The following is a 25,456-nucleotide window of genomic DNA, read 5'->3' as shown; positions in this document are numbered from 1 at the left end:
AGGAATTACTGCTCAAGTTTTCGGCAAACCCAAATAATATTGTTGCTGACACCGAAGCGAAGAATGCCGACTAAATGTTCCAAAACATCCAAATGAACCAGCCCAGCTCAGCAACTTACTCGGCAAGAATTCAAAAGCATTACTCCGCAACATTGATTATTCGGCAACATTGCTTGTCAAACTCCGTAAATTCAGCAAATCATTCTGCTCCAAAATCTCGGCACTACTATCTCGGCATGAAACTAGCATCTCGGCTTGCCAAAATCCACATCTAACAATACCAGAGGATTCGCGTTGACTTAAGGAGCCCGAAGCCACTAACCAAAGGAGCAAAAAATTGACCGACACTTGCCGATAATTATGCAACAGCCCATAATTTCAACAAACTGCAATTTTCAGCATTCTCAAAACCTAATTTCGACCATACCAATGTGAAGTACTCTTTGAGACGAGTCCAACGCAAAAAACGGCGTCAAAATCGGACTTAAAACGAAGGAGATACAAGGCCTCAAAGTCACGAGCTCAAAACTGGAACTCTGCCTTCCACGACATGCAACATGAAGGTGATGAAATAAGAATTTATCATGCGCTTCTCGGCACAATGTGCTCTGTTGCATCTTATCGCATTCTAGTTAATCGGATGGTCCATTAATTTCGAGGACGCTTACCCTCTAGTTTTTTGCTGTGTAGAATCCATTTTTGAGGTCCAATTTTGTGAATTTTGAGTTTTAGCTTGGGATCAATCAACTGGCAAATCGGGGACGTTAAATGATAGTTCACCTGTCAAATCGTGTTCGATGAACGTGCAATTTTAATAGCAGGCTCCTCGAGTTGGTCCATGATCATCCATCTTCACCGATCACTCATCTTAACTTGAATTTCTTTTACATTTGGCTATCACAACTATGGATATACGGAAACCAACAAACCAACTTATATCCACAATTAATTCGGCAACTTACTAACTTAATTGGCTCATTACCTACTCTGCCACAAGACTACTCAGCCGCCCATACGTCACCGCATCGGACAATCCCGCCCTATTATCTACGTTATTCGGCTCACAACGTTATATGTCAACTTATTCGGCAATAGAATTTATCAGCATTATGAACGCTGCTTTCATATGATCAACTCGGCTCATAACTTATTCGGCAAAAATTACACTCATAACATTTATTATTCGGCACATTATTTTGGCGCTTGGTACGGACATGTTACTCGGCAATACTGAGAACTCATAGGCAATTGCTCGGCAAAGCTCCAAAGCTACTTTGGTGATTTATTTGGCTTATATATTCAACATCAACAACTGCAAATTCACAACTTCTTCGGCACAAACATCTCGAAAAATCGGCTAACATTATTCGGCTCATTGATTACTCGGCAAGACTACTTGGCCACATGCGGTAACATGCTCCATAGCATTGGACATCCTCGGCACAAAACTACAATTATTAACCGTTATTAACTTGCCTACCTTTTCAACAAAAATCCCATGCTTATTATCTCGGCATAGAACTAGCATCTCGGCTTGCCGAAATCAACATCTGAATATACAAAAGGATTCGCGTCAAATCAAGGAGTCCAAACCCACCAACCCAAGCAGCCAAGAAGTAACCAAAGTTCACTGAAAATTGCGATACGGCTCACATTTTCCGACAACTAAATTGTCAAAGCTATCAAACTCAAGTTTTGCCCATACTAACGTGAAGTACTCATTGAGACGAGTCCAACGCAACAAACCGCGTCAAAATCGGAGCTCAAACGAAGCCGTACGGGCCGCTCAAAGTTTGCCCAGAAAATGATTTCTTTCTCTGAGGAAGACGATCCAGCAAGATATAAAGAAATGATCATGTGCTTCGCGGTTGCATTACACCTTGTTAATTTGAGCCGTTAGATCCATTTTGGCTATAATTACGCCATCAGGAGTCTGATCACAGTGATCCAATAGTCCTTTCCAGCTATCTGACGCATTCTGGGTCCATCCGTACAATCAGAATTTGCAAATTCTGCTCAAAATAAATATGAATATATATATATTAAATAAATAAATAAATAAATAAAAATAAAAATAAATTGCAGATTTGATTCCGATATCACCAAGCACCCTACTTTGTCTCGGCTTCATAATGATTTTGCCACGGTACCGAACAGGGTCACGGCTTCATAATGTCTCGGCTTCTTGGCCCAAATCAATTTTATTCCTTCCGAATAACAAATCTTATTCAAAAGCAATGGGGCAAATATACCTTGGACAAGAAGCTCAACTTCATTAAGTTGGGAACCACTGCCAACCAAGTTCTTAGCAAACCTAACTCCGAAGGAATGCCAACACACCGCCGACCAAATGATACACCGATGTTTTGACACTAGTTACTCAGCAGTGCAACAACTTTACCCGGCAAGATTATTCGACCATTATTAATGCAACATTATGCATGATCATTATTCGGCCATGCATCAACTCTATTCGGCTAAGCAACATTATTTGTCAACCTTATGCATTGTCAAACTTTATGCAGCAACATTGCCCACAATATTCGGCAACTTTATTCGCCTAACAACATTATTTGGCAAAACATTTGCCCACTGGGACATCAGTCAATTTTCCGCTTTCCAATTGGGGCACATCAGCTTATCATCTTCTCGGCACCTTTGATATGCATGCATACTCGGCCAACTTCGTACAAACATTACAACGGCGTTTACTTGAGTTACAAACTTCCGCTCATTTTCACACAGCTTCAAGCAAGCGCCCGTTTTAGGGCAATACATCACACACTTGGCAGTCAGCAGTTTGTATATTTTTGCGTGCCGTCATTTTACCAAAGCCGAATCTTCCCTGCAACATAGGGCAATGGGAATCTACATTCCTTCCGACTAACACCTGGCATTCGAAAGCAATGGGGCAAGTCTACCTTGGACTAAACGCAAACTGAGCAACTCGGCAATTAAATAGTTGGCCCAATATCTACTTGGCAATTCCATACAAGCGGAGCAATATTATTGGTGATTAACACGTCCACCTTATTCGGTACAGGATACATTATTCAAAGTCCTTGCCATATTGGCACTTAGTTGCCACTTAAAATCAACAAAAGTCTCCGAGTACAGCGCAACTTTCGCACTCAGCACAAAGCGCCGTTAGCAAAGGCCTACACCCTTGACCAGGGTTATAATACCGCAGGTCTACACCTTCACCCGGGGGTAATAATACCGTGGTCCAATTTTTGACTGATATATCTACCTTATTTAATCTATCTTATTTGGTTCAGGTAATCATTTCCGTGTTCAACTTATAGAAATATTTCTAGCTCGGCATGAAAGTCCATATTTGGAAGCAATCTTTGCACTTGACAAAATACGACACCCATGCCCGGGGGTTAGAATACCGCGGCCTATCGTTATAATTTATTTGTATTCCTTTTTGGGTTTTAGCTCACCCCCCCTCATCTTATGATTGACTTACATACATTTATACATACATTCAAGACATACATACATTTATACATACATTCAAGACATACGTATATTTACACATACATTTAAGCATACATCCAGTGATTCATTCATACATTTTATTCATTTATCAAATGTATTCTTTGTCAAATGACCTAACATCTATTTGAACAGTATAACTCGGCAATAAAAACTCTCATTCCTTCTACCGAAGACAATGAAAGTTTTGGGGCAATTCTGGGAGCCAGAAAAATATAGGTACTAGCTTATTGGGCCTAACCCAAGCAAAGCCCACAAATGGGTCCAACCCAAGCAAATATCACACCCTCCGTCTATATAAAGGGGGGGGGGCATCCCAAGTGAGAGGTATGTCTGTTCTCTCTACACAAAACACACACCCCTTCTAATAGATATATATACTATTTATTGATTCAAGGACTAACTTCATCATCGGAGTACTCCCGGCCGGCAACCCCGTTTGGGTGGCACCGACTGTGTTCCTCATTGCAGATCTACAGGGGTGAAGCTCTTCTCTTCGTTGGATCTCCACACCATCCATGTGAGAGGATATTTCATGGTCTCACAATGTGTGATCAAGAGGCAAGGCAATGCACACACAATGCTATGCAAACTAAGCATGCAAGAAGCATGCAATGGAACTAATATGCAACAACATATAATGTACTAAATATGTAACAAGCATGCGACAACATGCAAAGCAAGACGGATGAGCATGCAACAACATGTCAATTAGCAAGCGTGTAAGCATGATGTGAAGTAGCAACTTTGAACAACATGGTAAATGGACTTAAACTAAAGATGGATAGACCTCAGCCATGCCCAAAATCAGTGGCAATTAACATCAAAACTAAGGCACCAAAAGGTAAGACATGCATGCACACATATTGGTCCATAAGCTAGGCAACAATGCATAACCCTTAGAGGCACTCAAAGGGTGAAAGAAGTGGGAGCTTGGCAAGTCTATATGCTCTGAAATGTCACGGTAAATGATGCCAAATCATGTACATGTCACAAATGAAACATGCTATGGTGCTCAAAACTCAAAGCTAGCAAGGCCAATTGCACTATAGCTATGCAATATAAGAACCATATGGCCAATACAACCCAAAACAGTCCTAGAGCATTCCAAAACAATGACAAAACATGCATGGAGCAAAGTCAAAACAAGCTAGTGCATGGAAATGAAACATGCTCTGAAATATCATTCCAAATGATGCTAAATCATGCAAATAGCCCAAGCAATGCATGCTAGTAGCTTGGAAACTCAAGGCTAGTGAGCTAAAATGCACTATGGCTATACAAAGCATGGCATGCATGACAAAAGCAACATAAATCAGACCTAGAGCATGATAAAAGATGACCAAAAGTTTCTCAGAGTTAAGCCAAAATCATGCTATAATGATGGTCTAAAGCATGATGCATGTTAGGCTAGTGTGCAAGTTTACACTACAAGTGTATGGAGCATGCAAGGGGTGATCAAACTAGCCCAAAACAGAGTTATGGCACGTCTAAGAAGTCACAAAAATGAGCCTAAACAAAGCCATAAAGAAGTAAAAACACATAGTCATTTGGTTCGCCATCAACACTAGCAAGCAAGACAAGAGGAGAGGGGATCACCCTCTCCTATTTGGGCCCTCAAAATAGGGTTTTTACCACTGAAAATCCTCTGCATTTTAGTGGTTTAAAGGCCACAAAAAGTTATTTTGAAAGGCCTTAGAAGATGGCTCAAAAGCTATGCAAGCTAAGGAACAAAAGGAAGAAACAACCCCCTAACACAAAATAGGCCTAAACCATCATTTTGAGGATTGAAAAATAGAGTTTTCTTCAGTTCAAAACCAAGCCAAAAATATTTTAAAATGGTGGCAAAACAAGCATGCAAAGTTGGCCAAGATAGTGTACAAAATGAGGTTAAAACAGAGAGAGGCTTACCCTTGAAGCACAGCTGCAAAACAGGTCCAAAATCTGAGCCAAAACCAGTTTTTGGAGCTCAAAATGATCCTTAAAGAACCTCAGCCCAATGGTGGTTGAGTTTGATCAAGGATGCCTGGGCAAAGGTGAGGTATATCTTCAAGTATACCTCTTACATGCACACAAGGTCAAGAGGGAGAGCAAGCTTGAGTGAAAAGCTGAACTTTTGCTCTAAAATTTCTAGAGAGAGAGAACTTTTCTAGAGAGAGAGGCTCCTAAAACTTGTTCAAGAAGTTCCCCATTGCAAAATGGGAGATATATCATCATATATAGCAAAAGCAAGACTCAAGGTCGAAAATATCTGATTTGGGACAACTGGAGCAAGTTGGAAACAGCTGGAGGAGAAATATCTGCAAAAAATCTAAGTTTTGGACATTTTTGGCCGACCGGCCAACATTTGTGGCCGATAAGGTTCACTTTTGGCCGACCTATGGCCAATGAGGTCCAATTGTGGCCGATGTAGTGCCATAGAGGCCGATGGAAAAAATCAGTCCTAGTCCCTGACTTGAAGCAAGCCTAATTCCTTCATCTGGACTCTTTTTCAGATCATTCTTGAGCCTAAAATGTAGCCCCGGAAGTCTTCTTTCCAAATTTGGTAGCCTCACCTCAAAATTCCATGTGTACTAAGAGATATACCTCTTTTAGTGAAGGTTGCTATGTTTCAGTCCAACCGGAATGATGCCCAACTTCAACCAGTCATATCTCCCCCATACGGACACGGCTTTAGGAGATTCTTAAGAGAAAAATGAAGCCCCGGAAGTAAGCTTTCCAACGGTGGTAGCCTCATAGTTGAAATCCATGTATTCAAAAGGATAGGTCTGATTTAGTGAGGGCTACTCAACTCTCTTTTAGCAATTCATACCCAACTTCTTCCTCAACTTGGTTTCTTCCCTCTTCTCCTATTTTCTTCAACTCCAAACCCCTAAGCAAGGTGTTTTGAAATATTTTTCATAGATTTCACCTCCCTTTCATTCATTTCCACTTTGTTCTTGCTCGGTTTACCAAAAAGCGCAACATTTAACAAAATGCGAGCGTCGGAACATCGTAGGAACTTTATTTCAAAAATATTTTGAAAGAGAGGGTTTTAAGGTCTAAAAACCATTCAGAATATCTTTGGTCCAAAATGGTGTGTGAGGTTAGGATTTGACTCTCCTCTTGCCGAAGAAATCGAACTTTCTTTCACTGCACATCTTTCACCACCAAGTAAACCATCAGTAATGCCCAAGTCTTAAGGGCGGTCAAAAATGGGGTGTCTACAACATGCAATGTTTTGTTCCAACTTAGGCAATCTAGTCTATACTTGTATGCTGCACGCATCACATAGTAATTCTAGGTTAATAACATGAGTAAGAACACGTATGTTTTCAAAAACAACATATCATGCTTAGTAAAGGCTGATCTTTTGATCGGGTGAGCGGGGGTGCTCATTGCATGACCTTTCCCTCTCGTACCCAAGTTCCCGAGCCGAGGCAACTTTGGTGATGACAGACACGTGGCCTTAGGCACGAGTTAGAGTTTCCTAAATTTCCCAAAAATAAAACATTTAGGTGGCGACTGTGTATCTGGCAAAGCAGCCCATATTTGACACTTCTATATTAAAATCAGTTTTCCAAAACGATTTGCCAGATTTTGAACTCTTTGATGATTTATCGGTCTCACATTGCACCTTGTGAGATTAAATTCAGAATCGTGACACAAGTTCGAACTGTAGTAGCTAAAAACAAAACGATTCGTGCCCTCGCGGCACGGAGAGCGAAGTTCTTCAGGCGGTCTACAGTTTCTGGCGACTCTGCTGGAGACTTAGAGAATTTGACTCAAACTCATGATATCTTGTTTTGTTTACACTTATGTGTTTCTTTGCATTGCATTTGCATTGGTGCACCTAGGACACCGTGTTCGCCGTCTATTATTCCTGAACGATTAGTCAGAGGCTGCGTGCCATAAGGTTGACTGCTTACGGGCTCTGCCACGATGGGAACACAAACCTCGGTTTTTGCCGAGGCACCATTTTTTACCATTCGACCTAGTGCATATCGGAATCCGTAGTGACCATTCCAAGCTAGGACAGGTTGCTTACCCGATTGTAGGTTGTTTAAAACTGCTGCATGCGTAGTGAAACCCTAGCTCCTGACAAAATAGGACAGGTAAACCCTACCCCAACATAGGGGTGTTTTGGCTCTCATTTACTTGCTATGTGCTTTTAGAGTGTGCCTCTACAGGGAATGCATGTATCAGTTTGCAAGTCTGGGTATCAGGCCTGAGGGCATCAGTGTTTGAAATCAGTTTTACCTGAGGGTATCAGATTTGGGGCAGCAATTTGGGCACAGTAAATAGTGTTTGAGAACAGTGTATTCAGCTTACAAGTGCCAACTGTGTGTTGTCATGTCAACTGCGTATTGTCTTTATTTAAGCCGTTATGTTGTCCGTTTTTCTGTTCATTGTTTCCTTATTATGCTTTATTTATCTTTTTGCAAGGTAGTTTAGCACAATTGCATCCGACCAGGCAGATATTCCCCGAGCACTCTGGGTTAGAGGTCGAAGACTTAATCGATCCGAGGATTTGATAGACGGACAAGCAGTGTTCCCTTTTTTTACCCCCGGTTACTAGACGGAGGTCAGTAAGACGCAGTGTATCAGTACAGCGGTTGCTAGATCAGTGGTCCTTGAGTAATCGGGCTGAGATTTCTGAGTCTACTGCAGAGATAGATATACCGGTTATTTAGTTAGATCAGCACAATATGGTAGGTATGGAAGAGATGATGCGTCAGCTCCAGGAAAGTATGCAAGCCATGCAGTGGGATGCTGCCCGCCAGGCAGAAGTGGCTACACATCAAGCAGAAGTAGTGGCCCAATAGGTAGAGTTAATTGTCAGGCTATAGCAGCAAACCGGAGCATCTGCTTCGCACCCACTTCCTCCCCCACCTAGAGTCCCAACACTAGGGGAGACAGCAAACATCCAGGAAAATACGGACGTTTCAACGGGGCCAGCTCCTTCCCCAATCCTACCCCAACTGTCAAAAGCGCCCACCAATCTAGTGGATTCACCGTTTGAGTTTGAGATGGATCCAACAGCGCTAAAAGTGAGCAAGCTAGAAAATCTATTCAAGAAGTCTCAAGGCGTGAAATCCATTCCGGATATAGAGGATGGATATAGCGATTCGGCCGTGACCCTGCCGGACCGATTTAAGATGCCACATATTGACCGCTTCGACGGTTCTGGAGATCCTATGGTGCACCTATGGCTGTTTTCGGATATCTTAAGGCCGATGGGCCTCTCCAGATTGCAGAAGCTTTCCTTGTTTGGCTGGACCCTGTCGGGTGTAGCAGCTATTTGGTATGCAAAACTGGAGGACTCTGTTAAGAGAAGCTGGGAGGAGATGGCCGAGGCCTTTATAGCTCAATACTCCTACAACATGCAGATCGAGGTCACAACTCGTTATCTCGAGACAACCAGGCAAATGCCAAAGGAGAGCTTCTCAGATTTTGTGACCCGTTGGAGGGCTAAGGCCTCGACGATGACCATCAGGCCGGTTGACAAAGATCAGATACCGATGGTTATGCGCAACCTCCAACCTAAGCTCATGCAAAAGATGATCGTCCTCCCCTTACCCACCTTTGCAAATTTACATGAGATCGGGGTGCAGATAGAGGACGCCATGAAACAGGGTCTGATTGACCATGAGAGAGCAGCCCAAGAGGGCATTCAACCGCAATATGAATGCAGGCACCAGTAATGCTACAGCTGCCAGAACTTCAGACGTGGGCATGGTCACCACCACCACTCAAAAAACCCTTGCAGCTACACCCTTTATCGGTGCATCCGGAAGTAGCTTGCAAACAGCCAGATATGCACCCCGAGGCCAAAGAACCTTCACCCTATTATACATGTCTTTGTCCAAGGCTTTGGGGGTTTTGATCAAGAAAGGGCACCTGAAGCCCCTAGAGCCGCGACCATTACCAGAAAGGCTTCCTCCCTCCCATAACCCGGCGAAGTACTGTGCCTATCACCAACAGCATGGTCATGAAACCGACCAGTGCTTTTGATTGTGTGATGAGATTCAAGATCTCATTGACAACAAGGTAATCGTGCCTCCGGAGAAGCCGAATGTCACCACCAACCCTCTCCCACCACATAACCAAGCTCCACCTCCCAAACGCATTAACCAAATCCAAACTGGGGTTGTGTCATATGACCCTAGCATATATATCACACCCTCCCACCTGCCTAAGCCAGAGGTGTTCATTCCTGACAGCACGGATTTGTGCATGTTGAGCACCTTCCAAATCCAACCTGAACCGGTGGTGGTGACTATCGAAGATATAACAGGGATCACTTTGGAGGCAGAGAGGAACGTGGATTCAGAGGCTGAGGGGTCTGTGAGACTTGTGTACAACCCGAGCGGTTAAATCACACCAACGGATCAGCCTAAGCCAAGGGTGGAATTGCCAGTGGGGGCAGAGATCAGTGTAGTACAGGAGGATGGACCTAATCAAGGGTTAGATGACCTAGCTGAGCTAGAAGAGGACATTGCCAACCTTCAATTTTTCAACGAACAGGATCTAGGGGACGTGACTATCAACTGGTTCGATTTGGAAGGGTCAGCAGAAGCTACTGGGTGGCTCAGCGACGAGCCAGATGTTGTTGAGCAGCCTCGGCCAGAACAGGGTTCGTCAGAGATAGGGACATCAGCAGTGGCCGAAATGACCGAGAATCAGAGTGGATCACCGGAAAGCACTGGTGTTACGAATGTTGCTCGGGAACTAGGCAGTTTAAGTACGAAAGATACCGAATAGCAGACTGTACTGAAGCAGTTTGAGCGGGAAAAGGTCGAAGATCTTGAGAGGGCCAGGAAGGCCAAAGCCCCTACAGGGACGGAACATGCTATGAGCATAGGAACGGAGTGTGCCGTGCATACAGAAACAGTTATAACAGAACCAGACAGGTGTCTGTCAGTTGTCGACGGTATGTGGTGGGAAGACGATGACCTATGTCTTGCCCCCACAAACAAAGATTGCGGACAGAACCAATCGGATGATACCTGGTATGTTGGGGAGGTTGACCACATGACCATGAGTGGGCGGTATTTCAAGCCTCCACACTTAGATCAACCAGAGGCGTCTAGGAAGGACAAGGAGGCGGAGAGGTAGAAAGAACAATTGCTCAAAGAGGAGGCTGTACTGAAATAGCTCAAGAAAATCCAAGTAGACATCTCCATCTGGGGACTGCTTATGGCCTCAAGAGTTCATAGACAAGTTGTCCTTTCTGCAATGGACAGGGCCAAACTTTCAATCGATACCACGCCCGAATAGCTGGTAGGGCTTATTTTTCCGGGAGGAGCTTTCTCGACGTTGACTGTCACTGACGAGGAGCTGTCGCCTGAGGGCTCAAACAACAACAAACCGCTCTAGATCTCTGTTGAGTGTAGAAAAAAATGGATACTAGTGGTCCTTGTTGACACAGGATTTGCTATTAACGTGTGTCCATCGAGGACAACATATGCTATCGGGTTGAAGCCAGCTGATTTTGTGCCAATCGCCCAGGTGATACGGGCGTATTACAATACTAGCAGAGAGGTGATGAGGAGTGTACAAATTCAAACTCAGGTCAGTCCAGGGCAACAAGATATTGACTTTCATGTCTTGGATGTTCCCACAACCTTCAATCTACTCCTAGGGCGGCTGTGGCTACACCAAGTGAAGGCAGTCTCTTCTACCCTGCACTAGATGTTGAAGTATCCCCACGGGAAAGGGGTGTCCATAGTTTTTGGGAATTCTTTAATCCATCCACCACTAGAGCTTTCTACGCTAGTTCTGGAGATTGAGCATGGCACGGAGGATGTGTTTCTGTCAAGGTTCACCGTAGCTGAGGCCCGGGTTGTACAAAGCATCTTAGCTGTTGATGAGGGGTTATATGTCAGCACACAGTCTGTCTACCTTATGAACAAGCTCTAGCACATCCCCGGGATGGGATTAGGGAGAAGTGGCCAGAAAGGCATTCCAACGTCGGCCGAAGTGCCGCATAACCCACATACCTTTGGCCTAGGTTATCTGCCTACCAAGGAGGATTGGGTGAGGAAAGGAAAAGAGATGGCCGGAAGGGCCAGAGCAAAGAAAATCGGGAAACCTTATGAGTTGGTGCATCGGCCCATCCAAGGCACCCTGAACGGATGCTTTCTCCGGGAGGGGAAGACTTTCCATTCTACGGCTTCCCAGAGCAATGGCTAAATGCAGAGAGGCGGCGGTTACCGGGGTTTGAAATTTTCTTTGACTTGCAATTGTCTGGGGATGATATTCCCGAAGAGCAGACAGACCCACCAGCTGAGGGTGAGCAGTTCAAGGAGGATTCCGAGAATACAAAGATTGAAATGGGGGTAGCACTGGCTTGTCTACTCTCAGATCCTCAGATCGTGCAGGAGTGCTTGGGGGATAACTTCTCAGTGTCTATGATCGGGAATGAAGAGGTTGTGCGCCCATCTTCAAACATTCTGGATGCGTCCATCGCACCCTCTCTGGTCTGGCAATACGAGAAAGGGCTTCTTATCGAGTAGCACTGGGTTAGGTAGTGAGCCGGAATCTGATTCCACTGAGTTTGTGGAGTCGGAATCAGGTTCCAGCTCGTCTGAGTCTGAGTCTGGTATTCTTGGGGGTGACAACCCGGATGCCACAGTCCTGTCTAGGTCGTCTTTTTCTTTTCCTTTGAGTCTGTTGTAATAGAGGAATCTGGCGATTTGGAAGTGATTAATGAGAATGGTACAGCTGTTGCTTCCGAGTACTTTTTCGTGCCCTTAATTTATTGCATTAATCAAGACTTTCAAAATTTTGATGAAAACGACGAGGAAGAAATTCCTCTTATTTTGAAATATTTGCTTGATCAAGAGCAGGAGAGGTTTGTAAAACCCTTGGTTGATGAAATCACCATAATTAATGTTAGTACTGAGAAGGACCCGCGGCTGGTCCAGATCGGGGCCACGTTGTCTTCAGAGAAGCGCGAGCGCTTAGTCGCTTTGTTAAAAAATTTTAAAGATATTTTCGCGTGGTCCTAAGAAGACATGCCTGGAATCGATCCTGAGATTGTACAGCACCAGATCCCTCTTGACCCAGAGGCTCGACCTGTTAAGCAGAAGCTCAGAAGGATCCGCCCGGATTGGGCTCTCAAGATCAAAGAAGAGGTCACCAAGCAAATTGACGCAGGGTTCCTGCTGGTATCTGAATACCCAACTTGGTTGGCCAATATAGTTCCGGTGCCGAAGAAGGATAACAGAATTCGGGTATGTGTGGACTTCAGGGATTTGAACAAAGCCAGTCCGAAGGACGACTTTCTTCTGTCGCATATTGACGAATTAGTGGACTTCACTGCTGGGCATGCGTTGCTCTCAATCATGGATTGGTTTTCTGGCTACAATCAATTTTTGATGGCACTCGAAGACCAGGAGAAGACTGTTTTAACCACCCCGTGGGGAACCTATTGTTATAGGGTGATGCCGTTTGGGTTGAAGAATACTGGGGCTACATGTCAACGGGCTACGACCATTATTTTGCACGACATGATCCATAAAGAGGTTGAGGTGTACGTGGACGACATGATTGTCAAGTCCAAGGAAAGAGAGGGCCACTACACCGCCTTGCAGAAATTCTTCCAACGAATCAGAGAGTTTCGGTTGCGGCTGAATCCTCAGAAGTGTACATTTGGTGTTATAGCAGGGAAAATGCTGGGGTTCTTGATCACACAAAGGGGCATCAAGGTCGACCCTTCCAAAATCAAGGCCATCTTAGAAATACCACCACCGAGGACTAAAAAGGAGGTGCGAGGCTTTTTGGGTAAAGTGCAATTCATAAGATGGTTTATTGCAAAATTAACCTTGACTTGTGAACCACTCTTTGGTCTCCTAAAGAAAGGAAAGAAGTTCCAATGGGACGGTCGATGCCAAGCTGTTTTCGAACAGATCAAACAATATTTACAAAACCCACCTGTATTGTCTTCGCTTGAGCCGGGAAAATCGTTGATTCTGTATCTTTCAGTGACTGAAAGTACAATGGGCTACATGCATGCACAGGAGTTTGAGGACAAAGTGGAAAGAGTTATCTTCTACCTGAGCAAGAAAATGCTGGATTACGAGACCGGCTACACTCCGTTGGAGAAGGCTTGTCTAGCCTTGGTATGGGTTACTAGGAAGCTGCGACACTACCTGTTAGCTCACTCTGTAATACTGGTTTCGAGATTAGATCCCATCAAATATCTCTTTGAGAAATTGGCACTTACGGGTAGGCTAGCCCTTTGGTCGCTTTTGCTTTCCGAATTTGATTTGAAGTATATGACGCGTAAGTCAGTGAAAGGGAGAGCGGTAGCGGAGTTCCTAGCTGATCACCCAGTTGAAGGGGATGAAGTAGTTGAGTATCTGTTTCCAGACGATGCCATTCTACATGTCGAAGAAGAGACTTGGATGATGTACTTTGACGGAGCGTCAAACCAGTACGAGTATGGGATAGGGCTATTGCTGATAGCGCCCGACAATTCCCGCATACCCTTAGCATTCAAACTCCGGTTCAAAGTATCGAACAATGAGGCAGAGTATGAGGCATGTATTGCTAGACTAGAAACTGCCCTAGAACTAGGGGCAAAACGATTGGATGTCATCGGGGACTCGAACCTTGTTGTATCTCAAGCTAAAGGAGATTGGAAAGTTAAAGAAAAAAAGATGAGAATCTATCACCAGACCATGGACGTGATGATTCCTCGATTTGAGAAACTGAATTTCGCTCATCTATTAAGAGAGAACAACAGGTTCATTGATTCATTAGCAACTCTATCTTCTATGATAGACATCCTTTTCGGAGTCCAGTTACGTCCAATCATCATCGAACAGAAATTCGTGCCGGCCTACGAGCTGATTGCTGCCATAGATGAGGTACAAGATGAGAATCCCTGGTATTACGACGTCTGGAACTTCTTGGAAAAGGAAGCGTATCCACCAGGGGCAAGTGCCAAAGATAAAAGGGCAATTCGAAGAATGGCTGCTCAGTTCATCGTCTGCGGGGGTAAACTGTACAAGAGGGGTCATCTCAGGATGCATAAACTGTGTGTTGATGCTGAAGAATCCAAGCACCTGATGGAGGCCATCCATGGAGGAGAGTGCGGAGCGCACATGAATGGGATGATGCTAACTCGGAAGATCCTTAGACAGTGTTATTACTAGTCCACCATGGATGAGGATTGTATTGGCTTTAGCCCTGTTTGGTAGGACTTATTTTCAGCTTATTTAAGCTTTTAGCTTAATTTTAAGCTATTTTGATATGTTTGGTTCAGCTTAACAATACAGCTTATAGCTTTTTGTAAGTAAAAAATCAACTTATTTTTTTAGTGGGGGAGGAGAAACTTAATTTATAAGTCAAAAATCAACTTATGTTCACAGTTATAAGCTATAAGCTGTTAAGTTATAAGTTATAATCACTTTCCCATAGTTCTACCAAACGGGCCATTTGTTCGGCGATGCCACAAGTGTCAAATCCATGCAAACCGCATGAATATTCCGCCGTCGAAGCTGTGCAACATGACTTCGCCATGGCCGTTTTCAGTCCGGGGGATTGATGTGATTGGGGCTGTCACTCCGAAGGGGTCCAACGGGCATGAGTACATTTTGGTAGCGATAGACTACTTCACGAAGTGGGTTGAGGCCCAATCTTACGCGGTGTTGAAGGCATCACATGTTGCTAAGTTCATCAGGAACAACATCATCTGTTGCTACGGGGTCCCGAATGAGATTATTTCGGATAATGGTTCCCACTTCAAAAAGGAGGTAATCTATTTGTTAGAGAAGTACAACGTAGCTTTTCATAAGTCATCTACATATCGGCCGCAAACCAACGGAGCAGTTGAAGCCGCCAACAAGAACATCAAGCACATCCTACAGAAGATGGTGGAAACCTACTGGGACTGGCTAGATAAGCTGCCATTTGCTCTGTGGGGCTGCTGGACTTCAATTCGAACTTCTACTGGAGCAACTCCGTATTCCTTGGTTTATGAGATGTAGGCTGTTCTGCCTATCGAAGTTGAGGTTTCGTCATTACGGGTATTGGCTGAGTGTCAGATAGCTGAGGCAGATTGGCAGCAAAGCAGGTTCGAAGAACTTATGCTCTTTAATGAAAGAAGGCTAAAAGCACTGTATCATGCCCAGGGTTATCAACGAAGAATTGCCAGGGCTTTCAACAAGAAGGTTAAGTACAAGAATTTGAAGGAAGGGGATCTTGTGCTCAAAGACAACCGAGCTCCCATCCACGACCCTAGGGGCAAGTTCAGACCCAATTGGACTAGCCTTTACCTCATCAAGTGTATCTGGTTGGGTGGAGCTGTCGTTCTGATAGACCTAGATGGCCTAGAGTTCTCCCAGCCGATCAACACGGACAAGTTGAAGAAATACTTTCCCTGAGTGGCTCGCTAGGCCGAAAACCCGAAAGGGCGACCTAGGTAAAAGTTAGAGCATGAAAAATTTGAAATAATAAAAACTGAGCTCGCAAGGTTAAAAACCCAGAAAGGGCGACCTTGGCAAAAGTTAGAACGCAAAAGGAGAGTGTAAATACCCAAGTGAACCAGAGCCGAACTATGTAAGGCTTGATTTCCATCTTCGGGATACCTAGGCAACTTCATTCTGAAGTCCAGCCATAAACACTTCCAAATCAACTTTGTCCATGTGATCATGTTGGGTCATCTTTGTCTATTTTGCATTCAAGAGCTCGGTTGTGATCTCCAATGTAGTGCTATTCAGACTAGGGGCAACTTTCCAGTTGTTGGGATCTGGGGTTGTACATCTTAGTGATAGATCTCGGGCGTGTCCAGTTTTGATCCATATCGAAAATGGTTTTGAAAAGTTTTAATAAAAGTTGATTTTTGCTCAAATTAATCTTTTTATGACTTAGAACATTTTTGAACCAAACGGAAAATTTTCAGTACCCACAACCTTCAATTACATGGATTTCAGCACAGAGTTCTCCTACTCTTGAATACAAATTGAAGTTGCTTTTTATGACATTCATAAAGAAAACTTGAAAGTACTGATCAAAGCAAATAAACTCGGGGCATAGTTAGGTGTTCCTGCCTCCCCTCCCAAAGCTTGTGGAAGCCTCTGATGCCGGAGAAGGCCTAATATGCGCCTCTTCATCAATCCAAGCTATGCACTCATCAGAGAGGGTGCAACTAAAGGTGGGAGCGGGGGCTAGAAGCTCTCTCGTCCTCCATGCTGTGGCATACCGAGCTAGCTGTGTGCCTCGAACTGGAAATGCAGCAGGGCACTCTATCCCCTCTGTTGGGCAAGTCTGATCATGTCCGAACTGGCGCCAGAATCAGAACGGGAAATAGAATACACAGTGAGTTAGTCCGATCTACTGAATCCTGGGCTGGCGAGACATGCTGTAACTCATCGCCGACGGATTGAGCCAAGGGCACCGCCAAGCAATGCTGGTAGCAGATAGACTGCACATCCATTCGCACCACTATTCCTCATGAGGGGCATCGACCAGACATCGCCGGAAGAAATGGCTGCGAGCTGAATACGTTGGGCATGAGTCCATAACCTTCAACTTATCCATTAACCATATCTGGGGGGGGATAAAAAATGAGAGATTAAAGAAAAGAGAGGTGTACGTTGAGAGAAAAGTGAGAAAAGGGTTTTGAGAGAAAAACCGAGCCTGAGGGCCGAGTGATGTGAGAAATTTATGTGAGATAGGGTGGGAAACATTACCTGCAGTAGTAGTGGACTCCCCGCGAATCTAGTTGTCTCTCGGCGATGGAAGGCATCCAAACCCATCAATGTCTCAACCAGTGTCAAGGCAATACAGCTCTTGCCCTTTTTTAAGCCTTGGGCAACCTCAATCAAATGGACACTAGATCGTCCGGAGCCTGAGGCAAGCAAGAAATGGGACAGCATGCACAAGCAAAGCGCATGTCGCCGAAAACCCTGCCAGTGATGGTCGCCGTGGTCACCGGCATTAGAAAACCGATAAACCAAGCTCGGGATGTCCAATTCTCTATCGCGGATCAAAGACCGAGCACCATGCATAGTGAGCCCGCACATCCGTCCTAAGGCTTAGATGTGGCCAAAGCGGAATTGCGGCAAAATCTCTTCCTCGCGCTCGGACTCCATCAAAGCTTGGAAGTCTTCGAAAGTGGGACATATCTCTTGTCCGCCAAAGCTAAAGACGTGTGTTACTGGATTCTAAAACCTTGCCGCGGCATGAAAGAACGAAAAACGCAGCGGGGTACAACCCAGCGTGAGTAGTGCATTTATGCCGAAGCCCCAGAAATACAACTTTTCCGAGCCATCCAAGGTAGCAAACCAATTTGTGAGATTTTTGACAAGAAATGTCTCCATTTTGGTGCAAAACTAAGTTAGAATGAGGGAACCATGAAGCTGGAACCTTTATGGAGGATAAGGCACTATTTAGAGGACAAGTGTCAGAAAACTGGAGGTCCCCAGGCAAAGTGGTCGGCCGACCATTTTTTCTGGTCGGCCAACCAATTTTTTTGGTTGACCAGCTACTTCTCCTGGTCTGCAGAACAAAAAACTGGTCGGCAAGCTCCTTTACTGGTCGGCCATGATCAAAAAGTGGTCTGCAGCCTTTTTCTTGTCTCCGGAAGAGAGTCTCTAGCTTTCCCGTGTGGTGAGATTGTTCAAGGTCTGAGTTTACCTTTATTTCAGATGTGTTCTGTCGCTTCGTTTGTCCAAAATGCATTTGCTTATTGAGTTGTTATGTTTTGGTTATCGAGTTGTTGCTCTTTGATTATCGAGTTGTTGTTCTTTGTTTATCGAGTTGTTGCTCGTTGCTTATCGAGTTGTAAACTTATTAAGGTTATGTTGTTTCTTAGTGAGTTAAGTTGTTTAGTTTGTTATGTTGGTTCACTACCTGACTTCGCAATACGCGATGTTCAATTTCCATTAAATCTCATTTTTATGCAAAATGATGCGATGCGATGCGATGCTTAGAATACAAATGCAGTACTTTTTGAACAAAAGTCATTTTCATTCCATCATAGCTTCTTTTTTACAACATTTTACAACAGGGTACAAGTTTTGAAGAAAATAAAACTGCCTAAAGCTGTACAATGTGCTACAACTACATGTAAAAAGAAAAATAAAGCAGGAACATCTGCATCAGTGCTATCAAGCTCAAGATCGAGAGGCCCTCTTCACGCTCTTCAGCTGAGCAGCCTCTGCACCACCACCGCCGGCAAATCATCTGAATCAGAGCCATCATCCTCGGAATCCTCCTCGGCGTCACCTCCGCCCTCAGAACCGGAATCGGAGTTGTCATCCCTATCTACATATGTCTCTGATTGTGGATGTGCTGACTCCTCTTCCTCGCTGGACTCCTCATCATGTCTGACAGGTGCTCTACGTCTCCCCCGGCTGCGGGTCGAGACCCCTCTCCCAGCTGATCGAGAGGGCCTGGATTGCCCGGCCTGCAGTAGTGCGACCTGAAAAGGCAGTTTTGAATACATTAGCTAGAGTATGTATATCAGATGCAGATGCAAGAATGCTACATAGAGTGTGTGCATGCAGATATAGTATGTGAGTGTGATGTGTCAGATGTGCTCTACACATGCAGTGAAACAATATAGTCAAATGTTCAGTTTCAATATGTCATCAGAAGTATGATAAATGCAAGGAAAATGAAAAGTACTGGAATGCCGGAGGCATACAAAAGCGTCTCCCTCCGCAAGACCATGCTCTCAAGTGAAGCCACCACTCCGAGCAACCCCTCAGCATACTCTCTGGGAGGCTGCAGATGCAAGTTCAAGTCATCAGTGAATGAATGAATGTCTAAATATCTGAGTGATAAATGAAAACTGTGGAGCATACTGGTGGTGAGCCAGGGTCACTGACGTACCGATGATCAGGTAATGGAGGCTCCAGTGGAATCGAGTAAGATGTGCCATACTGCCAGCTTGTCAGCTCGGTCGAAAGATCTAGCCACCCAACATACCGGCAAGTCGAGGGCATCCTTTTAGCCCCACCCCTCGATGTGCTAGCCCTGCTAGCAGAAGGGATGTCTACAGCTTGAGCGCAACTCAATGATGGCATATCAGCAGCTCTCCTCGTAGGAGTACGAACACCTGTCAGTGGAGTCATCATGTATGTATGGCGGCATGTCGCGTACTCCCCCTCCTCCAGGAAAAGAACTGTGTCGACACCTAGCATAAGGTCGTCAACCTCTCGGGGAGTGAGGCTCTCTGTGGACCGTATGTCCAGTGGAGGTGCTGAGGAGACTCTTGAGCAGGATTACCCATCGTCTGGCGTATGAAGCGATCCCCAAGAAACCAGGCTCTGCCAACTGGTCCCTCAAACAAAACCTTGAATCGGGAGGCACTCCATGCCCCAGCGAACTGGAATCGAGAATACCCCAGCATTGCCAGCTAAGGCTGCCAAGTGATCTGCGGATAGTAAGTGCATAACCTAATTAGATGTCACAAATATGCAAGATGAATCAAAACTAAAAGCATGAAGAACTGAGAGTTCTGGTTTACCTCGATCACCCACACAGTGTGGAAATACTACCGGAGATATGGCAGAGTCTCCCGGGGCCTGGGCTCGCACCGGCCCTCGAATCTGAGTGAGTACGGTATCTCAAGCAGTGCCTCGACCTCAAGCTCGGGGCAAGCGTCGGGAAGTAGGCATAAACTCACAACTGTGAAAGGCAAGACAGTGGTAATGAGAAAACAGAATGTACAGAAAATGCAGAACGTTGAGTGCAGAATGCAGGGTACAGAATGTAATGTGTGCAATGTGTGTAGTGTGCAATATACAGATAATGAAAAGCAGAAATGTAAATCAAGAGGGCAGAATGTACCTCCTAGGCCCGCCAGTAGCCACCTACTATGGTCCCCTGCTCCCGGGAGGTCACGCTCATGTAGTAGTAAAGGGTAGCGAGGCTAGCGCTGCCCCAATCATAGTGCCAGACCTGTGATAGGTCTACTAGAGCACTCAGCAGATATAGTCTAACTGTGTTCTCCCTGTCGGAGAACAGAGTGGTCCCGAGAAGGAACATCAAAAATCCCCGGGCATACTGCTCTATGGCCTCAAAAGTCTCGGGCGTAGTCCTCCTATATTGCTCTACAAACCAGGTGTACCTGACCATGCTCGGTGATCTGCAGGCCAGCGGATGAGCTCCAAGAAGATAGGTCTAGGCGGCCTTCCACTCACCCATATCGGTATTGTTTGGGATCGGCCGACCTGCCACGTCGAGGCCCGTCAGTATGGAAAAGTCATACGAGGTCATCGTCATGTCCCCGGTGGCAGAAAAATGGAAAGAGTTGGTGGTGTCCCACCATCTCTCCACAAGTGCGCCCAAAAGGGTCCTGCCCGCCGGATGACACGACAACCCCATACAAAATGGGCCAAACCCTACCTCATCCACAATATGTCAAACAGCATCTAGGAGCTCTATGCACCACTCCCTCGCAATGATCGATCCGAAACCCCGTGTGAAATAGGAAGATACCTGCAGGTAGAATGAATAGATGTATTCAGTTTCAAAATAAACAGTGTACTGTGCTATGAGCTGTGTGTTCAGAATGAGTAGTGTGCTATGTTATGAGCTGCATGCAAATAAACCAAATACTGTGTTATGAGCTGCGTGTTCAGATTGAGCAGTGTGCTATGTTATGAGATGTGTGCCAATTAAAGCGAATATTGTGTTATGAACTGTGTGTTCAGATCGAACAGTGTGCTATGTTATGAGCTGTGTGCAAATAAAGCGAATACTGTGTTATGAATTGTGTGTTCAAATTGAACAGTGTGCTATGTTATGAGCTGCGTACAAATAAACTGAATACTGCGTTATGAACTGTGTGTTCAAATTGAGCAAATACTGCGTTATGAACTGCGTGTTCAGATTGAGCAAATACTGCGTTATGAACTGTGTGTTCAGATTGAACAAAATACTGCGCTATGAACTGTGTGTTCAGATTGAGCAAAATATTGCGTTATGAACTCTGTGTTCAGATTGAGCAAATTCTACGTTATGAATTGTGTGTTCAAATTGAGCAAATACTGCGTTGTGAACTGTGTGTTCAGATTGAGCAAAATACTGCGCTATGAACTGCGTGTTCAGATTGAGCAAATACTACATTATGAACTGCGTGTTCAAATTGAACAAATACTGCATTATGAACCGCGTGTTCAGATTGAGCAAAATACTGCGTTATGAACTGTGTGTTCAGATTGAGCAAATAATGTATTATGAACTGCGTGTTCAGATTGAGCAAATACTGCGTTATGAACTATGTGTTCAGATTGAGCAAATACTACGTTATGAACTGTGTGTTTAGATTGAGCAAAATACTGCGCTATGAACTGGGTGTTCAGATTGTGCAAAATACTGCGTTATGAATTGTGTGTTCAGATTGAGCAAAATACTGTGTTATGAACTGTGTGTTCAGATTGAGCAAAATACTACATTATGAACTGTGTGTTCAGATTGAACAAAATACTGTGTTATGAGCTGCGTGTTTAGGTTGAGCAAAATACCGCGTTATGAACTCTGTGTTCAGATTGACCAAAATGCTACATTATGAACTATGCATTCAGATTGAGTAGAATACTGTGTTATGAACTGCGTGTTCAGATTGAACAGTGTGCTATGTTGTGAGCTGCGTGCCAAGTGAACAGACTACTGTGTTATGAGCTGTGTGTTTAGAATGAGCAAAATACTGTATTATGAGCTATGTGCCCGAATAGGTTGCGTGCCAAATGAACAAACGAGCTGTGTGCCCAGAATGAGTTGGGTGCCCAAAACATACTGTGTGCCCAGAATGTGCTATGTGCCCAAAACATGTTGTGTGCCCAAAATGAGCTGTGTTCCCAAACGAGCTGTGTGCCCAAATGAATAGAATACTGTGTATGAGCTGTGTGCCGAATGAGCAGAAATGATGTGTATGTGAATGTGTTCAGAACAAGCAGATATAATGCATAGCGAAACATGAAATTTGCAAGAAATGCAAAGTACTTCGCAGAAAATGTAAAAAGTGAAGTACGCACCTCGTGCGCATGATGAGATAGATGAAACTCCATCTCTTGTAGTAGCAGGTCTGCGGGCACCCGTCTTGCAAAGTCTGTAAAATGGTGGCAGGTGCTCAGAGGAAGGATGTGCTCCTGAGGATGGTATGTCGCAGGATCGAAAGGCCATATCCTTAGTGGCAACGGTATAATGTCGGGCTCATCCTCTACTCTCGAGGAACCTCCGCCATATGGAATATCGTTAGCCATTTGAAAAAGATGCAAAAATGAGCAAAATGGGCCAAAATTGCAAAAAGTCAACATAAGTCAACTCTCAAGAAGAGAAAAAGTCAACAAAAGTCAACGCCTGGGAAAAGGTGCTAAACTTCGAGACAAACATACCTCAATTGGTGCAAATGGAGAAAGAAGCTCCGAAAACAAATTCTAATCGGTTCAAAATGAAGAGAATCGAAAGTTTTCGCGAAACAACTTCGCGTGGGGCGTTGGAAAACGCGTACAAAGTGCAGATCTGAGAGAAAAAAGGGTCTAGGGAGGAAGAGAAATGTATTTTGGCCTTGGAGGTGTGATGAAAAGTGGTTTGGAATTGTCCACTTAAAGATCCGGCCTTAAAAAGACCAAGCTGCCCCTGTTTTGATAAACTGGTCGGCCAACCAGTTTTTCTAGTCGGCCGACCACTTAGGTGGTCAACAACTGGTCGGCCACTGATCTAACTGGTCGGCCACTGATCTAACTGGTCGGCCAGCCTCCTGGATGATCTTCAGGGCTCCATTGTTCTCCCTATGTGTTTGGGTGATGATTGGAGTCCTCGGCTCTCGAGAAAGTACAAGAAAAGTACACTTTTCGGCTCAAGTATGTCCTCGCGGGAACTTCAATTCAAGTCTTCGATGCGTAGTTCATCGTCACTCGTCAAGAGCAAGGTGTATCCTTTTTAAGTATGTTGTGACTCCTCTGAGAGGTAAATTGGAGGTTACGGTTTACTTCACCTCGTTAAGGCTTGTATCTCCTTTCTTAGTATTTTGCTGTAAGCATGCTGTTGAAGTCTCGCCTCATCCGCATTGTTATGCGCACACTTAGGTTGCATTGTCATGCACCCCTCCATCCGCATTGTTATGCGCACACTTTGGTTGCATTGTCATGCACCCCTTTATCCGCATTGTTATGCGCACACTTAGGTTGCATTGTCATGCACCCCTCCATCCGCATTGTTATGAACACACTTTGGTTGCATTGTCATGCACCCCTCCACCCGTGTTGTCGCATATACTTAGGTTGCATTGTCATGCACCTCTTCACCCGCGTTGTCATGCACCATTTCACTTGCATTGTTATGCACCTCTCCACTTGCATTGTTATGCACTCCACTTGCGTTGTTACGCACTTTTCACTTGCATTGCTATGCACTTTTCCATCGGCATCGTATGCATGAGTTTATCTCATATTGGAATTGTACCTTGATGTAACGCGGAGCATGTGTTTCTAACTATATTGTACCTGTTGAGTTTCTTTCTTTTGCAGGCACGATATTGTATGTACAGTTCATTTGAAGCTGGCGCGACCAGGCGATATTGTATGTACGGTTCATTCAAGAGAAGTTATGACGCAGTGAGCATTGTATAATTTTCTTGCATCCTTTTTGCATGAGATGTAGTTTGGTTCATATTCGTTTGCTTAAACTGTTGCATTTATTTGCATATTTTCTTCATTACAACTTTATTTGCATGATCATAAGTTATGTTTGGCATTGTGCATGTCATTTGCATTTTGTCCCTGCCTGCGGGCGCATCCCTTTGATATCTTGCCTGTTTGTCTAAGTCTTCGGCCTTGTCAAAAATGGGTCGTCTCTGGGCTTTGACATTCACTTCCGTCACTTCTTGACTTCCGAGTTCTGTCAAAGAGGGGCAACTGTAGACACCCCATTTTTTTACCAACCTTAAGACTCAGACATCATCGATTGAGTGCTCGGTGATTGTGCATGTTGTGCTCGTTTCGAGTTTCCGGAGTTTTCGGTTGAGTGCCTTGACTCCGGGCCTCTGAACTCTTTGCGCTTTGGCTCGATTTGTGGGCCAAGCCTTGTTTCCCTCCCCTGGAGGGAGGGAGAGGTCTTGTAGACCACTTTTCCTGCTTGGAGACTAGATTTCAATTTTTGGAGCCTTCGGTCGGGCGTCTTGTCTCGGGACCATTTAACATTCTCTGCTTGGCTTGGTTTTTGAACCATGCCTTGTTGCCTCTGCCTAGAGGGACACTGTGGTCCGAGAGACCACTTTTTGTGGTCGTAGACCACTTTTGATGCCCGTAGACCACTTTTCGAGGCTCCCGGCCGCGCGCCTTGCCTCCCGCACTTTCGTCTTGCATCCTTTTTGGTTTGTTTTTGGTACAAACCTTGTTTTCCTTGCTTGGAAGGTGGTATAAGGGTGAGAGACTAGTTCTTCCCCTTGGAGACCACTTTCCTTCCTGCCAGCCAGTTTTCTGGTCTTCCAACTGGTTTTCTTGGTCTTTGGACCACCAATAGTGGTCGGCCACCACACCATTGCCTTGCTTTCATGCTGCAGACCATCTCCCCCCCATGGCTGACCACTTTCTTCCCTGGCTGACCACTTCCACTGGTTAGTCGACCAGTGTAAGTAGCTGGCCGACCACTTCAAGTGGTCGGCAACTTTCCATTACCTTTTGGAGATATTTCCAACCAGCTGTAACAGCTGGAGGGCACAGAAGTGATCCTCCATGGCTTGAGGCCTAAGCTTGTCCAACAAGCTTACACTTTGGTTCTCTATATAATAGAAGTTCCCCCCTCCTCCTCCAGGTTTAGAATTTGGAGCTTGAGAGATATAGATACACATTTGTTTCTATCTTGCTCTTTGCTTCTCATTTGTGCTTCAAAAGTGTAGTTTTTCCATACTATTCCACACAAACACACACTCAAACACCATACTCTTGTTGCTGAGGCTCTTTGAGGTTGGTTTTGGAATCTTTGGATTGGTTCTGGTTCAAAAAGAGTGCTG

Source organism: Camellia sinensis, chromosome 1 (genome assembly GCF_055761805.1).
Source record: "Camellia sinensis isolate YWXY chromosome 1, ASM5576180v1, whole genome shotgun sequence".
Taxonomy (NCBI): domain Eukaryota; kingdom Viridiplantae; phylum Streptophyta; class Magnoliopsida; order Ericales; family Theaceae; genus Camellia; species Camellia sinensis.
This window is presented reverse-complemented; position numbering follows the sequence as displayed.